Source organism: Lolium rigidum, chromosome 3 (assembly GCF_022539505.1).
Source record: "Lolium rigidum isolate FL_2022 chromosome 3, APGP_CSIRO_Lrig_0.1, whole genome shotgun sequence".
NCBI classification, from domain to species: domain Eukaryota; kingdom Viridiplantae; phylum Streptophyta; class Magnoliopsida; order Poales; family Poaceae; genus Lolium; species Lolium rigidum.
In genome coordinates, this window is record NC_061510.1 from 336,274,455 (window position 1) to 336,289,785 (window position 15,331).

Consider the following 15,331-nt stretch of genomic DNA (forward strand, 5'->3'; position numbering starts at 1 on the left):
CTAATGGTTTAACATGAGCGGATATTAAAAATCACACGACCCATAACCAAATGAATCTACTCCCATCCGATCCGATGAAATGGATACATCCCAATTTTAACAAATCTGGGATGGAGGGGATAGTAAACAAATAAATAGTCGATGCATTTATTGCATTTGGATGCATGTTTTCTTCCGTGCCAGCTAACCTGCAGTATGTAATCAAGACTAGGAAGTTTAGGGCGGCGACACGCCGCCCCGTGGGAGGAGAATCTAGGACAATGATGTTAGATAGTGGCCTGCAAAGCATCCAACATGCACAACTCCAGGTAAAACAATATAGAGCCTCGCCACTTGGAAAATCAGAATCTCAATCTACTTTGTAAATGCAAATGTTATGCAAAATTGCCAACATGAATGCTATAAATGGAAATAAACTGCAAGTCTCCAACGTTTGGGAAGGTAGCTTCACTGTTGCATGGTCTATTCAGGTTTGGATGGTATATTCAGCACTGGAAAAAATCAAGCAACAGGTAATACATAGTCAAAGAAAACATATTATACAAACTATGTGTGCCTATGGCTCTCATTACAGAAGGCGTAGTGCAGTGTGTGAACTAATATCTGTGCCTCAGATAATGTGGACCTTCGCAAGGCCTTGTGGCACTGGTGTTCGCGACGGCACGCTGCGCCAGCATTATGTGATTATTCGGTACATCTTGTTATGTTCAATTGATGAGAAACGGACACTTCCATGTAGGGTTGCTCTCTGCTTGTTGGTCTGATCTGAAAATGGAGCTGCACGTTCCTATGAGAGATGTCTAGCATACATCTGACTGAACTGAAGACTGCACAACCAAAGCAATGAATTGTTTGAACAAAATACTGCTGCAACCATAACTGAATTCTGAACAAATTTGCATGACCATAAACTCAATTGATTATGAGAAAAGACGGTAGAGATAGACATGAAGAGCTTTGTTCTGTCCAGAAAAAAAGGGTACGGTAACGGTATTGTGCTTGCGCATAGAAGGTTCAGGAACCACATACATAACATCACATTATGTTACAGTAGGTTTACTTAGGTTCATATAAACGTAATATATGAAGCACTGGTCTGTAAGTATAAGTAGTGGGATCATCGCACTGGTAGCAACAATTGGTTGTTCGTAAGGTGGCAGTGGAAACTGCTGCAAAAGAGTGTATACTGGTAATTTGCAGGCGTCTGGGTGTATATTATACGGACAAATAACATTTAAGGGTTGGAAGTTGTACATGGAGTATGAAGGGCCTAGGAGAGTACAAAAGGTCTAATAGTTAGTTAAATAATGAGGCAGTGTAGTTGGCAGTACAGTTTTTCATGCCTTGTGTGAAATTGGAACTATCAGTATCTAATGAGGTGCTGCAGATGGCATATCATTTTTTTTATGCTAATATGAAATCCGCGTGGACATACCTAAGATAGGCAGTGCTGGTTCCATGAGCATATACATGGAAAATATCCATGCGTAGAGAAATCTGTTGTGAACTAATAAGGCCTCAAGAAGGCGAAGAGTATAATTGCTTCATGACAGAACTGTGTTTTTCTCTCCATGAACCCTCGTTGTTCAGGACACATGCATCAATTTCCACAATCCCATGTGCTGTCAATCTTCGTGAATTCATCTGCTTATTTCATGCGAGTAGAGCAAAAGGGTCAGAGCGGCAAAAAATCTGGAAACAGACTACGCAGCTGCGGTCTCCGTTGCACAGCGAGGTGGTCGATATCTGACAGAACAAATGCGCATATAGAGGTATCAGTTAGGAATAATAATGAAAAGGAAAAAATGATGTGAGCACACTGGTTGCACTATCTTAGATTAGGCTAGAATTACAGACCATGGAAAAATGATGTGAGCATACTTGTAAGCATGGTAAATATAAGCTGAAGCACACCCCTTAGAATCTGCATATAAACCAAAATGTGTAGTAGTCAGATTTAAGTTAAGCTTTGAGAAAAGAGCTTTCTAAATGTAAGCACATGCCATCTTGCCACACGGCGCTGCAAAAAACAGCTGAACATATAACCTATGATAACAACGTATATGAACATATGCATCATCTGAAGAACAAACATTCTTTTCAATAGGTAAGAAAATTTTGAAAGAAAAAAGAGATACATTCTAGAACTTTTTTAGTTCATTAGGTAGTCGACACGTTACAACAATCATCAAACAAATTTTTAAGTAAATGTGCAACTAATCTAACGAATGTGCGAAGATAGCATACTTGTTGCTAGCTTTTGTAGTCCCAATCTATCCATGGACATCAGGTACCGTACACAACAAACTTGGTGGGGACCGCCATGGTATGAACGACCAAGCCAGCCAGCTGACAAAAATACAAAATTGAGGATTTTTTTTAAAATGCAAACAACCAAGATGGCATATATATATATATCCAGATAAACACTTTCTACGAAGTAACAGGGGAAGCCTACGTTTCAATAAATCTACTATTTCAGCACTGAAGAGCAATTGGAAGCCAAAAGGAAGGCCTGTGAAAAGGCAAAAGACTGTAAACATCAGAAAACTGGAACCAAACTGTATAGTTACCAAAAAGAGACAAACTTCAACAGGAGGCGGCACCTCGGAATACTCTACGGCAGTGAAGAGTCAGTGAAGAGCGGCCCATGCAGGAAAAACAAAAGGAGTGCCTGCAACTGTGTACAGAAAAGCCTAATCAGAGAAACTGCATGCCTACAGAAAGAATATTCAAAACGATTCAGTAATTTTAAAAGTAAAAGAGAAGACATACCGGAATGTGTAGAGGAAGTGCACCGAACAATGCCATCAGCAGGCCCAGGAGGGGCAGGGTCCTCCGGACCAAAGCCAGTGGTAAACCCAGCCACATGTGGGGCAGATAGACCACAATCAGAAGGAGGGACAAAAGTTGAATTATCAGACAGATCGGGACATCCCAAGAACTGGCCTCTAACCAAAAACTACCATCAAATGTCAATGGAAGAAATATCTAACGAAGATGGAACATGAGACCCTGCAATATCGAAAGACATGAATACCAACAATACGTTAATTCCACCAAGGAAGGACAAATATCCCCCTGTGATCATTTCTGTCTTGTGTACTTCATAACAAAGTTGAATTATCAGACAGATCGGGACATCCCAAGAACTGGCCTCTAACCAAAAACTACCATCAAATGTCAATGGAAGAAATATCTAACGAAGATGGAACATGAGACCCTGCAATATCGAAAGACATGAATACCAACAATACGTTAATTCCACCAAGGAAGGACAAATATCCCCCTGTGATCATTTCTGTCTTGTGTACTTCATAACTGAAGTATTTGACTCACAGCTTGTGCTCCACCACTTGTGTGAGAAGACCATTTGACCAGCCAACTCTTGGTTCGTGGTGCTACTTTATTTCTGGCTTCCTTTAGTAACAATTCCATTAACAGCTATATCATATTGTACGTAATTTAAAGGAACACTCAAATCGGCATGAACAGTCTGCATCTTTCAGTAGAATGCACTGAACCAGCTGCTAATCCATAAATCACTGTTCTTATAGAGTTATCCACGGGACCCGCTGCTGATTATAACCTTCTTATCACAGCTCAGTTGATGTTCAGATACCATAAGTCTTCAGTGGAGGAAACACAGTTGAAACATGTTTTTATTGAACAAAATGTTCGGGTTCAGATTTAAGCTTTAAATGGTTTGAAGGTTGCACGATCTTTTAGACATGCAGGTTGTAGCATTTTGTTTTCTAGGTGTTTTAACGATACAGAAACAATTATCAAGTTGAAACTTGAAACAAAAGTCTATCAGGGAGATAATAGTATCTAAGGAAACAAAGAAAGATAAAATTACAGGCTGCAAGTACAATCTGGACATCATATGCATAGCAGACAAATGGTCCTTTTGATGGTCCTTTTGGTCACGAAAATGTAATACTGAGTTGGTAACACTGTATTAAATTGTTTAGGTGGTCTGAGCAAAAACACAAATTATCTGGTGAAATATTAAGACTGGCAAAAGTGATAAAGAAGTACAACCAGCAAAAGCAAAAGCCGACAACAGACACACCTGAAGAACAAAAGAACTGCAAAGACACAAACAGATGACTTATATCTCTAACCTAACATAATTAACTATAAGGTCATGAGCAATGCGATGTAGCCATTGCATTGTATTGCTGATCAGTGGATTAGTAATCGACTATCTGAAAAATCAAACAATTATCTGAATTGCAATTTAGCTAGTTTGCATTCTTCCGAAGATCAACCATCCAACCAACATGAGAACATATTCGGAATTTTTTCTTACCATGTGCGCGACAATAATACGGTCCACTATTGCCCTTGGTATGGTAAGCTAGATAAGAAGGAAGGTCTAGCATATGATTTTTTTTTATGCCGAAAAGTAATATTGAACAAACCATCCACATGGACTCGATCAAGGAACTTGACACACCCAACTCACAATCACCAAAATATTTCTTTCTAGTGCTGTTAGTGGACATTTTCAGCAGTGGTTTATTTTCTCTAATTGGTCAGGGCAGTGAAACGAATAGAAAAAGCAGATGACATATAAAGTAAGTAAAATAATGCCACATTGGAGGCTTCCAATGATTCCTTGGGCTTTCCATCTCCTGGCCTAGCCAACAAATAGCTACTCAGACAACTTCAAATAGCAGAAAAAAATCAAGTTAGGATTTCCTTCTCTCTACATATTTACTGCTCTGCCTTGGAAAGAATCACAGCAATAGCTGATGCATATGAGAAGGATGCCAATTGTTTTTCCCAACGTCTGAAATATGCAACTCTAAATGGCGAACAGAAAGCCCAGATTGAGTAGAAGACATGTTTAGTTTGTACAGTAAGTGCCTAAAAGAAGTGAAAGGTGCAGATTTTGCTGACGTATTTGTTTGCAGCCAGGCAATGCATCTATAGGACTTCAACTAAGCAAATCAACCAATCTGCCTGAGAGAGAGAGAGAGAGAGAGAGAGAGAGAGAGAGAGAGAGAGAGAGAGAGAGAGAGAGAGAGAGAGAGAGAGAGAGAGAGAGAGAGAGAGAGAGAGAGAGAGAGAGAGAGAGAGAGAGAGAGAGAGAGAGAGAGAGCAGCACCACCTGATGCGCTGAACCTACTCCACATCATCCATCGAGCCGCCACATCCAATATGCCCTGTTCTCCAAACAAATTCCCCAAAATTTACATAAGAACATGAACAGGAGAAAACATGCGAAAGAGAAAAATAAATCGAAAAAATCCGACAACGGAGATCGAGCTCACATGACGCGGCAGCGCCTCCATCCTCGCCGGCCGCCCCGCTCTTGTCGCCGTCGAGGCCGTGCTCGGCGCGGTCGTCTCCTCGAATTAGGCTTTCGCCCCGCTTTATAAATAAAGCCGCAACGGCCGAACCGATACAAGGTGGAGAGGAGAACCTCATACAAAGCAGATCAAAGAAAAGAAAGAAAAAACACAGAAAACCCCACACTTGCCACCGAAGACATTAGGGTGAGACCAAGTCGACTCGGGGCTCCACAACGACGCCCCCAAGAGGGTAACGACGCATTCCGCCGCCGTCGTCGAGACCGTGAGGTCTAGGGTTTTCACCTGGAGCCGTAGCGCGGGACGGATACCCACAACGACGCCCCCAAGAGGGTTACGACACCCGCAGGCATCGCCGTCATTGGCGCCGAGGCGCTGAACTTTCGCTCGAAAGCATCCGCACACCGCGCCCGAGAACTTAGCCGCCCGCTGTCTCCAAGATGGGATCTCCAAACACGATGCGGGGTTGCCAAAGCCGAAGCGCCGCCAACTCCGGGAACTCCCACGCTGTCCGCTCCACGCCATCCTCATGACCGAAGAGAGAGACCACCACCGCTGCCATGTTGCCCGCCGTAGAGCCATCCGCGCGAGTCCGCCTTCCCGGGGCCGCCGCCCGGCATCCCCACGAACTCGAGCCCGTGACTCGGCCATCACATCGCAACGCGAATTGGACAAAGTAGGAGGCACCGTTGCCAGCAGCCATCAGAGCACACGACAACCTAGGGGGGGGGGATCCGCCCTCCGCCACCAGGAGGTGCCCGCCGACCGGACACAGTACCATAGCCGATTCGGCCAAGATCGAGGCCCGGCCGCCGCCGAGGCCTCGATCAAGCCTCCTTAGCCGTGCCACTTGTGCGGCTGCGCCCGGGCCGCCGTCGCCATCCACACGCAACACCGTGCCAAACCTAACCGTGCCACCACCGAATCGCCATGCGCTAGCCGAGAGACCATGGGCGGCGCCGCCGCGACCTCACTTCTTGCAAGACGGCCTCGGCCGAAACCGCATACCGCCGCGAGAGAAGCACCCCCACCGCGACGCCCGGGGACAAAACCGCACCGTTCCCGACGCCGCCATGTCGGCTGGTCAAGCCCGAGCACTTTGTCGGCAACCTCGCGCTCGCCATTGCACTCCCGCAAGAACACCGCTTTGACCCCCCAAACGGAGGAGGATCGGCTTGGACCGTGTCGCCGGGGACCGCCGGAGCCGAGCCCACACGGCCCGGCCACGGCACCAACGAGTGGAGAGAGCAGGGCGGGCGTTCGCCGGAGCTGGCCCCGACCGAGGACCGCCTGTCCCAGACCGAGGCCCGTCTGGCCCAGATCGGGGCCCGCCTGGCCCCAAACTGGGCCGCACCGCCGGCAGCCGCCCCGCCACCCCCCTCCGCTGCCGCCCTCGGCCACGAGCCGCCGGCGCGGTCGTCTCCACCGCCGCTAAATCCGTTCTTGGATGAGAGCAGAGATCAGAGAGAAAATCGAGGGGAGGATGAGCGGTCAGGCAGAGGCGGGCTCCCAGCGACACAGCCAGGCGCTTGACGGCCTCCTTCCGCCGACGTCGGCACCCGCTCGGCCTGGCTCCCACCTACGGGATGCGACGCCCCCGGTGTTTCTCCTCCGGGTATGGTTTGCTGACACATCGGTCTGTGGTCGTGGTGTCGAACGGCGGAATTGGCGAAGCCCTTGAGACGCAGGCGTAGAACCCCTCGGTTACCCCTGCCGTGGCAGCGGACGGCCGGACTGGCGCAGCCCTCGGAGACGTGGGAGTAGTTCGTAGAGGAAGCCGGTGGAGCTGGAGTGCTGGACATTAGGTGGAAGGAGATCAAATAGGGGAACTTTGCTATAAGCTTTCGATACATAGTTACCTAGTCCTTCGACCATGAGATCATGTAAATCACTTATGCCGGAAGGGTACTTTGATTACATCAAACGCCACTGCGTAAATGTGTGGTTATAAATGTGGGATTAAGTATTCGGAAAGTATGAGTTGAGGCATATGGATCAAGAGTGGGATATTGTCCATCCCGATGACGGATAGATATACTCTGGGCCCTCTCGGTGGAATGTCGTCTAATTAGCTTGCAAGTATATGGATGGTTCATAAGAGATGACATACCACGGTACGAGTAAAGAGTACTTGTCGGAGATGATGTTGAACGAGGTATAGAGATACCGATGATCAAACCTCGGACAAGTAAAATATCGCGTGACAAAAGGAATCGGTATCGTATGTAAATGGTTCAATCGATCACTAAGTCATCGTTGAATATGTGGGAGCCATTATGGATCTCCGAGATCCCGCTATTGGTTATTGGTCGGAGAGAAGTCTCAACCATGTCGCATAGTTCACGAACCGTAGGGTGACACACTTAAGGTTTGATGTCGTTTAAGTAGATATGGAATATGGAATGGAGTTTGAAGTTTTGTTCGGAGTCTCGGATGGGATCCAGGACATCACGAGGAGTTCCGAAATGGTCCGGAGAATAAGATTCATATATAGGAAGTCATTTTCTAAGTTTGAAAATGATCCGGTGCATTTATGGAAGGTTCTAGAAGGTTCTAGAAAAGCCCGAAAGAAATCACCATGGAAGGTGGAGTCCCTCCGGGACTCCACCTAGCATGGCCGGCCAGCCTAAGGGTGGAGGAGTCCCAGGTGGACTCCACTCCATGGTGGCCGGCCACCCCCCCAAGGAAAGGGTGGGAGTCCCACCTTGAGTAGGAGTCCCACCTTGGGTAGGTTTCATCCTTATGGGAAGTTTTGAGTTGGGGTCTTATTCGAAGACTTGCAGTCAAACTTTTGGGGGTTCCACCTATATAATGAGGGGCAAGGGGAGGGGGCCGGCCACTCAAGCCACCACCTTTGGCCGCACCCCTTGAGACCGGCGCCCAAGTCCTCCTCTCCCCAAACCCTAGCCGCCTCTCCTCCACATATCTCTCCCGCAGCGCATAGGCGAAGCCCTGCCGGAGATCTCCACCACCACCGCCACCACGCCGTCGTGCTGCCGGGATTTCGAGGAGGATCTACTACTTCCGCTGCCCGCTGGAACGGGGAGAAGGACGTCTTCATCAACACCGAACGTGTGACCGAGTACGGAGGTGCTGCCCGACTGTGGCACCGCCAAGATCTTCTACGCACTTTCGAAAGCGACAAGTGATCATCTTCTGCAACAACGAGATCTAATCTCGTAGGCTTTGGAAATCTTCAAGGGTTAGTCTCGTGATTCCCTCGTTGCTACCATCTTCTAGATTGCATCTTGGCTTGGTTTTCGTTCTTGCGGTAGGAAATTTTTTGTTTTCTATGCTACGAATCCCATCAGTGGTCTCGGAACACGGGATACCGAAAGGTAGAGCATGAGTCATATGATTGATATGATGAACACTTTGAGTGTTCGCCATTGAAGTTACATCTTGTCTTGTGATGATCGGACTTGGTGTAGTAGATTTGGTTCGTGTGATCACTAAGACAATGCGAGGGATATTGTTTTGAGTGGGAGTTCATCTAGTTTTATTTTGTAGAATTAAAATTTGAACTCAATTTGTCATAAACTTAGTCTAAACTCTTGCAAATATATGTTGTAGATCATGGCGTCCCCATCAATCAATTTTAACCAGTTCCTAGAGAAAGAAAAGCTTAAAAGCAATGGTAGCAACTTCACAGGCTGGTTCCGTAATGTGAGGATCTTCCTCAATGGTGGAAATACGCAATATGTGCTTGATGCACCGCTAGGTCCCCCACCACCACTGCGGTATCCGAGGAAGAAAAGAATGTTTACGAGACTCGGGTGATTCGGTACTCTCAAGTTCGAGTGTGCCATCCTATGCGGCCTAGAGGCGGAGCTCCAAAAGCGTTTTGAGCACCACGACCCTTATGAGCTGGTCAATGAGTTGAAAACGATATTTCAAACTCATGCGGCCGTGGAAAGCTATGAGGCTTCGAATCACTTCTTTGGCTGTATGATGGAAGAGGGCAGCTCCGTTAGTGAGCACGTGCTCGCTATGTCCGGGCATGCGAAGAAGCTCAATGTCTCGGGGATAGTGATTCCTAACCAGTAACCAGCTGGGTATTCATCGTGTCCTCCAATCACTGCCACCAAGTTACAAGAACTTCGTGATGAACTACAACATGCAGAACATGAACAAGGAGTTACCTGAAATCTTCTCCATGTTAAAGTCTGCTGAGATTGAGATACAGAAAGAACATCAAGTGTTGATGGTCAACAAGACCACCAGTTTCAAGAAGCAATGCAAACCTAAGAAGGGCAACATCAAGAAGGGTGGCAAGAAAGCTGCCGCGCCTCCTGAGAAGCCTAAGGGTGGCCCTAAACACTGATGCGAGTGCTATTACTTGCAATGGGAAGGGGCCTTTGGAAGCGTAATTGCCCCAAGTACTTGGCTGATACGAAGAGCGGCCTTGTCAAGAAGAAGAAAGGTATATCTGATATACATGTTATAGATGTCTATCTTACTGGTTCTCGTACTAGTGCCTGGGTATTTGATACTGGTTCGATTGCTCACATTTGTAACTCGAAACAGGAACTATGGAATAAACGAAGCCTGGAGAGGGACGAAGTGACGATGCACGTTGGAAATGGATCCAAGGTCGATGTGATCGCTGTCGGCACGCTCCCTCTACATCTACCTTCAGGATTAGTTTTAAACCTCAATATTTGTTATTTGATGCCTGCGTTGAGCATGAACATTATATCTGGATCTTGTTTAATGCAAGACGGTTATTCATTTAAGTCTGAGAATAATGGTTGTTCTATTTTTATGAATAATATCTTTTATGGTCATGCGCCTGAGAGAATGGTTTATTCTTGTTAAATCTCGATAGTAGTGATACACATGTTCATAACATTGATGCTAAGAGAATTAAATTGAATGATAATTCTACTTATATGTGGCACTGTCGTCTTGGTCATATTGGAGTGAGACGCATGAAGAAACTCCATTCCGATGGATTACTTGAGTCACTTGATAGATGCGAACCATGTCTAATGGGAAAAATGACTAAGACTCCATTCTCTGGTATAATGGAGCGAGCTACAGACTTATTGGAAATCATACATACCGATGTGTGTGGACCAATGAGTGTAGCCTCGCGTGGTGGTTATCGTTATGTTCTAACCTTCACAGATAATCTGAGTAGATATGGGTATATCTATTTCATGAAACATAAATCCAAAACTTTTGAGAAGTTTAAGGAATTCCAAAGTGAAGTAGAAAATCAATGTAACAAGAAGATTAAGTTTCTGCGTTCTGATCGCGGAGGCGAATATCTGAGTTATGAGTTTGTCATGCATTTAAAGAAATGCGGAATACTTTCACAGCTGACACCGCCGGGAACACCACAACGCAATGGTGTGTCCAAACGTCGTAATCGAACTCTCTTAGATATGGTTCGTTCTATGATGTCTCTTACTGATTTGCCGTTATCGTTTTGGGGTTATGCATTAGAGACAGCTGCATTCACTTTAAATAGGGCACCATCTAAATCCGTTGAAACGACACCGTATGAATTATGGTTTAATAAGAAACCTAAGCTATCGTTCCTGAAAGTTGGGGGTTGCGAAGCTTATGTAAAAAAGTTACAACCGGACAAGCTAGAACCCAAAGCGGAGAAATGCGTCTTCACAGGATACCCTAAGGAAACTATTGGGTATACTTTCTATCACAGATCCGAAGGCAAAATCTTTGTTGCTAAGAACGGAACCTTTCTTGAGAAGGAGTTTCTCACTAAAGAAGTGACTTGGAAGAAAAGTAGAACTCGACGAGGTTGTTGAACCTTCTCTCGAAGATCAGAGTAGCGCAGTTCCGGAAGATGTTCCTGTACAGCCTACACCGATTAGAGAGGAAGCTAATGATAATGATCATGAAACTTCGAACGAGGTAACTACTGAACCTCGCAGATCGACAAGGGAGCGTACCACTCCAGATTGGTGTGATCCTTGTCTAAATGTCATGATTGTGGACAACAATGATGAGGACCCTGCGACGTATGAAGAAGCGATGATGAGCCCAGATTCCAACAAATGGCAAGAAGCCATGAAATCCGAAATGGGATCCATGTATGATAACAAAGTGTGGACTTTGGTAGACTTACATGATAGCCGCAAGGCTGTCAAGAATAAATGGATCTTCAAGAGAAAAACATATGCTTGATGGTAATGTTACTTGTCTATAAAGCTCGACTTATCGCAAAGGGTTTCAGACAAATTCAAGGAGTTGACTACGATGAGACTTTCTCACACGTAGCGAAGCTAAAGTTCGTGAGGATTTTGTTAGCAATAGCTGCATTTTTCGATTATGAGATTTAGCGAGATGGATGTCAAAACGGTGTTCCTTAATGGTGACATTGAGGAAGAGTTGTATATGGTACAACCCAAAGGTTTTGTCGATCCTAAAAATGCTGATAAGGTATGCAAACTTCAGCGTTCCATTTATGGACTGAAGCAAGCATCCAGGAGTTGGAACCGACGCTTTGATAAGGTGATCAAAGACTTCGGGTTTATACAGTGTCATGGAGAGGCCTGTATTTACAAGAAAGTGAGTGGGACCTCCGTAGCATTCTTGATATTATATGTAGATGACATATTATTGATTGGGAATGATATAGAACTATTAAGCAGTGCAAAAGGTTATTTGAATAAGTGTTTTTCAATGAAAGACCTTGGTGAAGCAGCGTACATTTTAGGCATCAAGATTTATAGAGATAGATCAAGACGCCTGATACGTCTCCGACGTATCGATAATTTCTTATGTTCCATGCCACATTATTGATGATATCTACATGTTTTATACATACTTTATGTCATATTTATGCGTTTTCCGGAACTAACCTATTGACGAGATGCCGAAGGGCCGGTTCTGTTTTACGCTGTTTTTGGTTCCGGAAATCCTAGTAAGGAAATATTCTCGGAATTGGACGAAATCAACGCCCGAGTCTTAGAATTGGACGAAGCTTCCGGAACACCCGAGAGTCGCCGGAGGGGGGCACGAGGCCCACCGGATGATAGGGCTGGCGCAGCCCGGGCCTTAGCCGCGCCGCCCTGTCGTGACACCGCCTCGTCGGCCCTCCGACTCCGCCTCTTCGCCTATTTAAGCCTCCTCGACCTAAAACTTCGATACGAAAAGCCACGGTACGAGAAACCTTCCCGAGCCGCCGCCATCGCGAAGCCAAGATGCGGGGGACAGGAGTCTGCGTTCAGGCACGCCGCCGGGACGGGGAAGTGCCCCCGGAAGGCTCCTCCATCGACACCACCGCCATCTTCATCAACGCTGCTGTCTCCCATGAGGAGGGAGTAGTTCTCTGATACGTCTCCGACGTATCGATAATTTCTTATGTTCTATGCCATATTATTGATGATACCTACATGTTTTATGCACACTTTATGTCATATTCGTGCATTTTCTGGAACTAACCTATTAACAAGATGCCGAAGTGCCGATTCTTTGTTTTACTGCTGTTTTTGGTTTCAGAAATCCTAGTAACGAAATATTCTCGGAATTGGACGAAACGAAGACCCGGGGCCTATTTCGCCACGAACCTTCCGGAAGACCGAAGAGCATACGAAGTGGGGCCACGAGGTGGCCAAACCACAAGGCGATGCGGCCAAGGGGGCCGCGCTGCCTCGTGGTGTGGGCCCCTCGTCGGCCCCGACTGCGCCCTTCCGCCTACTTAAAGCCTCCGTCGCGAAACCCCGAGGCGAAAAACCACGATACGGAAAACCTTGCGAGACGCCGCCGCCGCCGATCCCATCTCGGGGTATTCTGGAGATCTCCTCCGGCACCTGCCGGAGAGGGGATTCATCTCCCGGGAGGACTCTACACCGCCATGGTCGCCTCCGGAGTGATGAGTGAGTAGTTCACCCCTGGACTATGGGTCCATAGCAGTAGCTAGATGGTTGTCTTCTCCTCATTGTGCTTCATTGTTGGATCTTGTGAGCTGCCTAACATGATCAACATCATCTATCTGTAATACTCTATGTTGTGTTTGTCGGGATCCGATGGATAGAGAATACCATGTTATGTTAATTATCAAGTTATTACATATGTGTTGTTTATGATCTTGCATGCTCTCCGTTACTAGTAGAGGCTCTGGCCAAGTTTTTGCTTTTAACTCCAAGAGGGAGTATTTATGCTCGATAGTGGGTTCATCTGCATTGACACCTGGGACGGTGACGAGAAAGTTCTAAGGTTGTGTTGTCTTGTTGCCACTAGGGATAAAACATTGGCGCTATGTCCGAGGATGTAGTTGTTGATTACATTACGCACCATACTTAATGCAATTGTCTGTTGCTTTGCAACTTAATACTTGGAAGGGGTTCGGACGATAACTACGAAGGTGGACTTTTTAGGCATAGATGCGGTTGGATGGCGGTCTATGTACTTTGTCGTAATGCCCAATTAAATCTCACTGTACTTATCATGACATGTATGTGCATTGTTATGCCCTCTCTATTTGTCCATTGCCCGATCTGTAATTTGTTCACCCAACATGCTTTTATCTTATGGGAGAGACACCTCTAGTGAGCTGTGGACCCGGTCCATTCTTTAATACTTGAAATACAAATCTCGTTGCAATACTTGTTTTCTTGTTTTCTCTGCAAACAATCATCTTCCACACAATACGGTTAATCCTTTGTTACAGCAATCCGGTGAGATTGACAACCTCACTTGTTTCGTTGGGGCAAAGTACTTTGGTTGTGTTGTGCGGGTTCCACGTTGGCGCCGGAATCCCTGGTGTTGCGCCGCACTACATCCGCCGCCATCAACCTTCAACGTGCTTCTTGGCTCCTCCTGGTTCGATAAACCTTGGTTTTTTCGAGGGAAAACTTGCTGCTGTGCGCATCATACCTTCCTCTTGGGGTTGCCCAACGAACGTGTGAAATACACGCCATCAAGCTCTTTTTACAGCGCCGTTGCGGGGAGATCAAGACACGCTGCAAGGGGAGTCTCCACTTCTCAATCTCTTTACTTTGTTTTTGTCTTGCTTTATTTTATTTACTACTTTGTTTGCTGCAATTATATCAAAACACAAAAAAATTAGTTGCTAGCTTTACTTTATTCTTGTCTTGTTTGCTATATCAAAAACACAAAAAAATTAGTTTAGTTGCATTTACTTTATCTAGTTTGCTTTATTTACTACTGCTAAAATGGCCAACCCTGAAAATACTAAGTTGTGTGACTTCACTAGCACAAATAATAATAATTTCTTATGCACACCTATTTCTCCACCTGCTACTAAAGCAGAATTCTTTGAAATTAAACCTGCTTTACTTAATCTTGTTATGCGAGAGCAATTTTTTGGTGTTAGTTCTGATGATGCTGCTGCCCATCTCAATAATTTTGTTGAACTATGTGAAATGCAAAAGTATAAAGATGTAGATGGTGACATTACAAAATTAAAATTGTTTCCTTTCTCATTAAGAGGAAGAGCTAAAGATTGGTTGCTATCTCTGCCTAAGAATAGTATTGATTCCTGGACTAAATGCAAGGATGCTTTTATTGGTAGATATTATCCCCCTGCTAAAATTATATCTTTGAGGAGTAGCATAATGAATTTTAAACAATTGGATAATGAATATGTTGCTCAAGCTTGGGAAAGAATGAAATCTCTGGTTAAAAATTGCCCAACCCATGGACTGACTACTTGGATGATCATCCAAACCTTCTATGCAGGACTAAATTTTTCTTCGCGGAATTTATTGGATTCAGCTGCTGTGGAGAGTACCTTTATGTCCATCACTCTTGGTGAAGCAACAAAGCTTCTTGATAATATGATGGTTAATTACTCTGAATGGCACACGGAAAGAGCTCCACAAGGTAAGAAGGTAAATTCATGTTGAAGAATCCTCTTCCTTGAATGATAAGGTTGATGCTATTATGTCTATGCTTGCGAATGATAGGACTAATGTTGATCCTAATAATGTTCCATTAGCTTCATTGGTTGCCCAAGAAGAACATGTTGATGTAAACTTCATTAAAAATAATAATTTCAACAACAATGCTTATCG

General features: G+C 45.3%; 1 long non-coding RNA gene across 2 annotated transcripts; it reads right to left on the reverse strand.

Annotated features, from left to right (window-relative positions):
• Positions 1-480: 480 nt before the first annotated feature.
• Positions 481-3,090, reverse strand: LOC124700107. Of its 2 annotated transcripts, none has more exons than XR_007001636.1 (7): positions 2,776-3,090; positions 2,607-2,680; positions 2,459-2,515; positions 2,248-2,349; positions 1,858-1,924; positions 1,436-1,746; positions 481-777 (listed from the first exon to the last, which is right to left on the reverse strand). It is a non-coding gene; the product is annotated as an uncharacterized LOC124700107 (long non-coding RNA). The 2 variants fall into 2 exon arrangements; XR_007001635.1 differs by having other exon boundaries at positions 481-827.
• Positions 3,091-15,331: the final 12,241 nt, after the last annotated feature.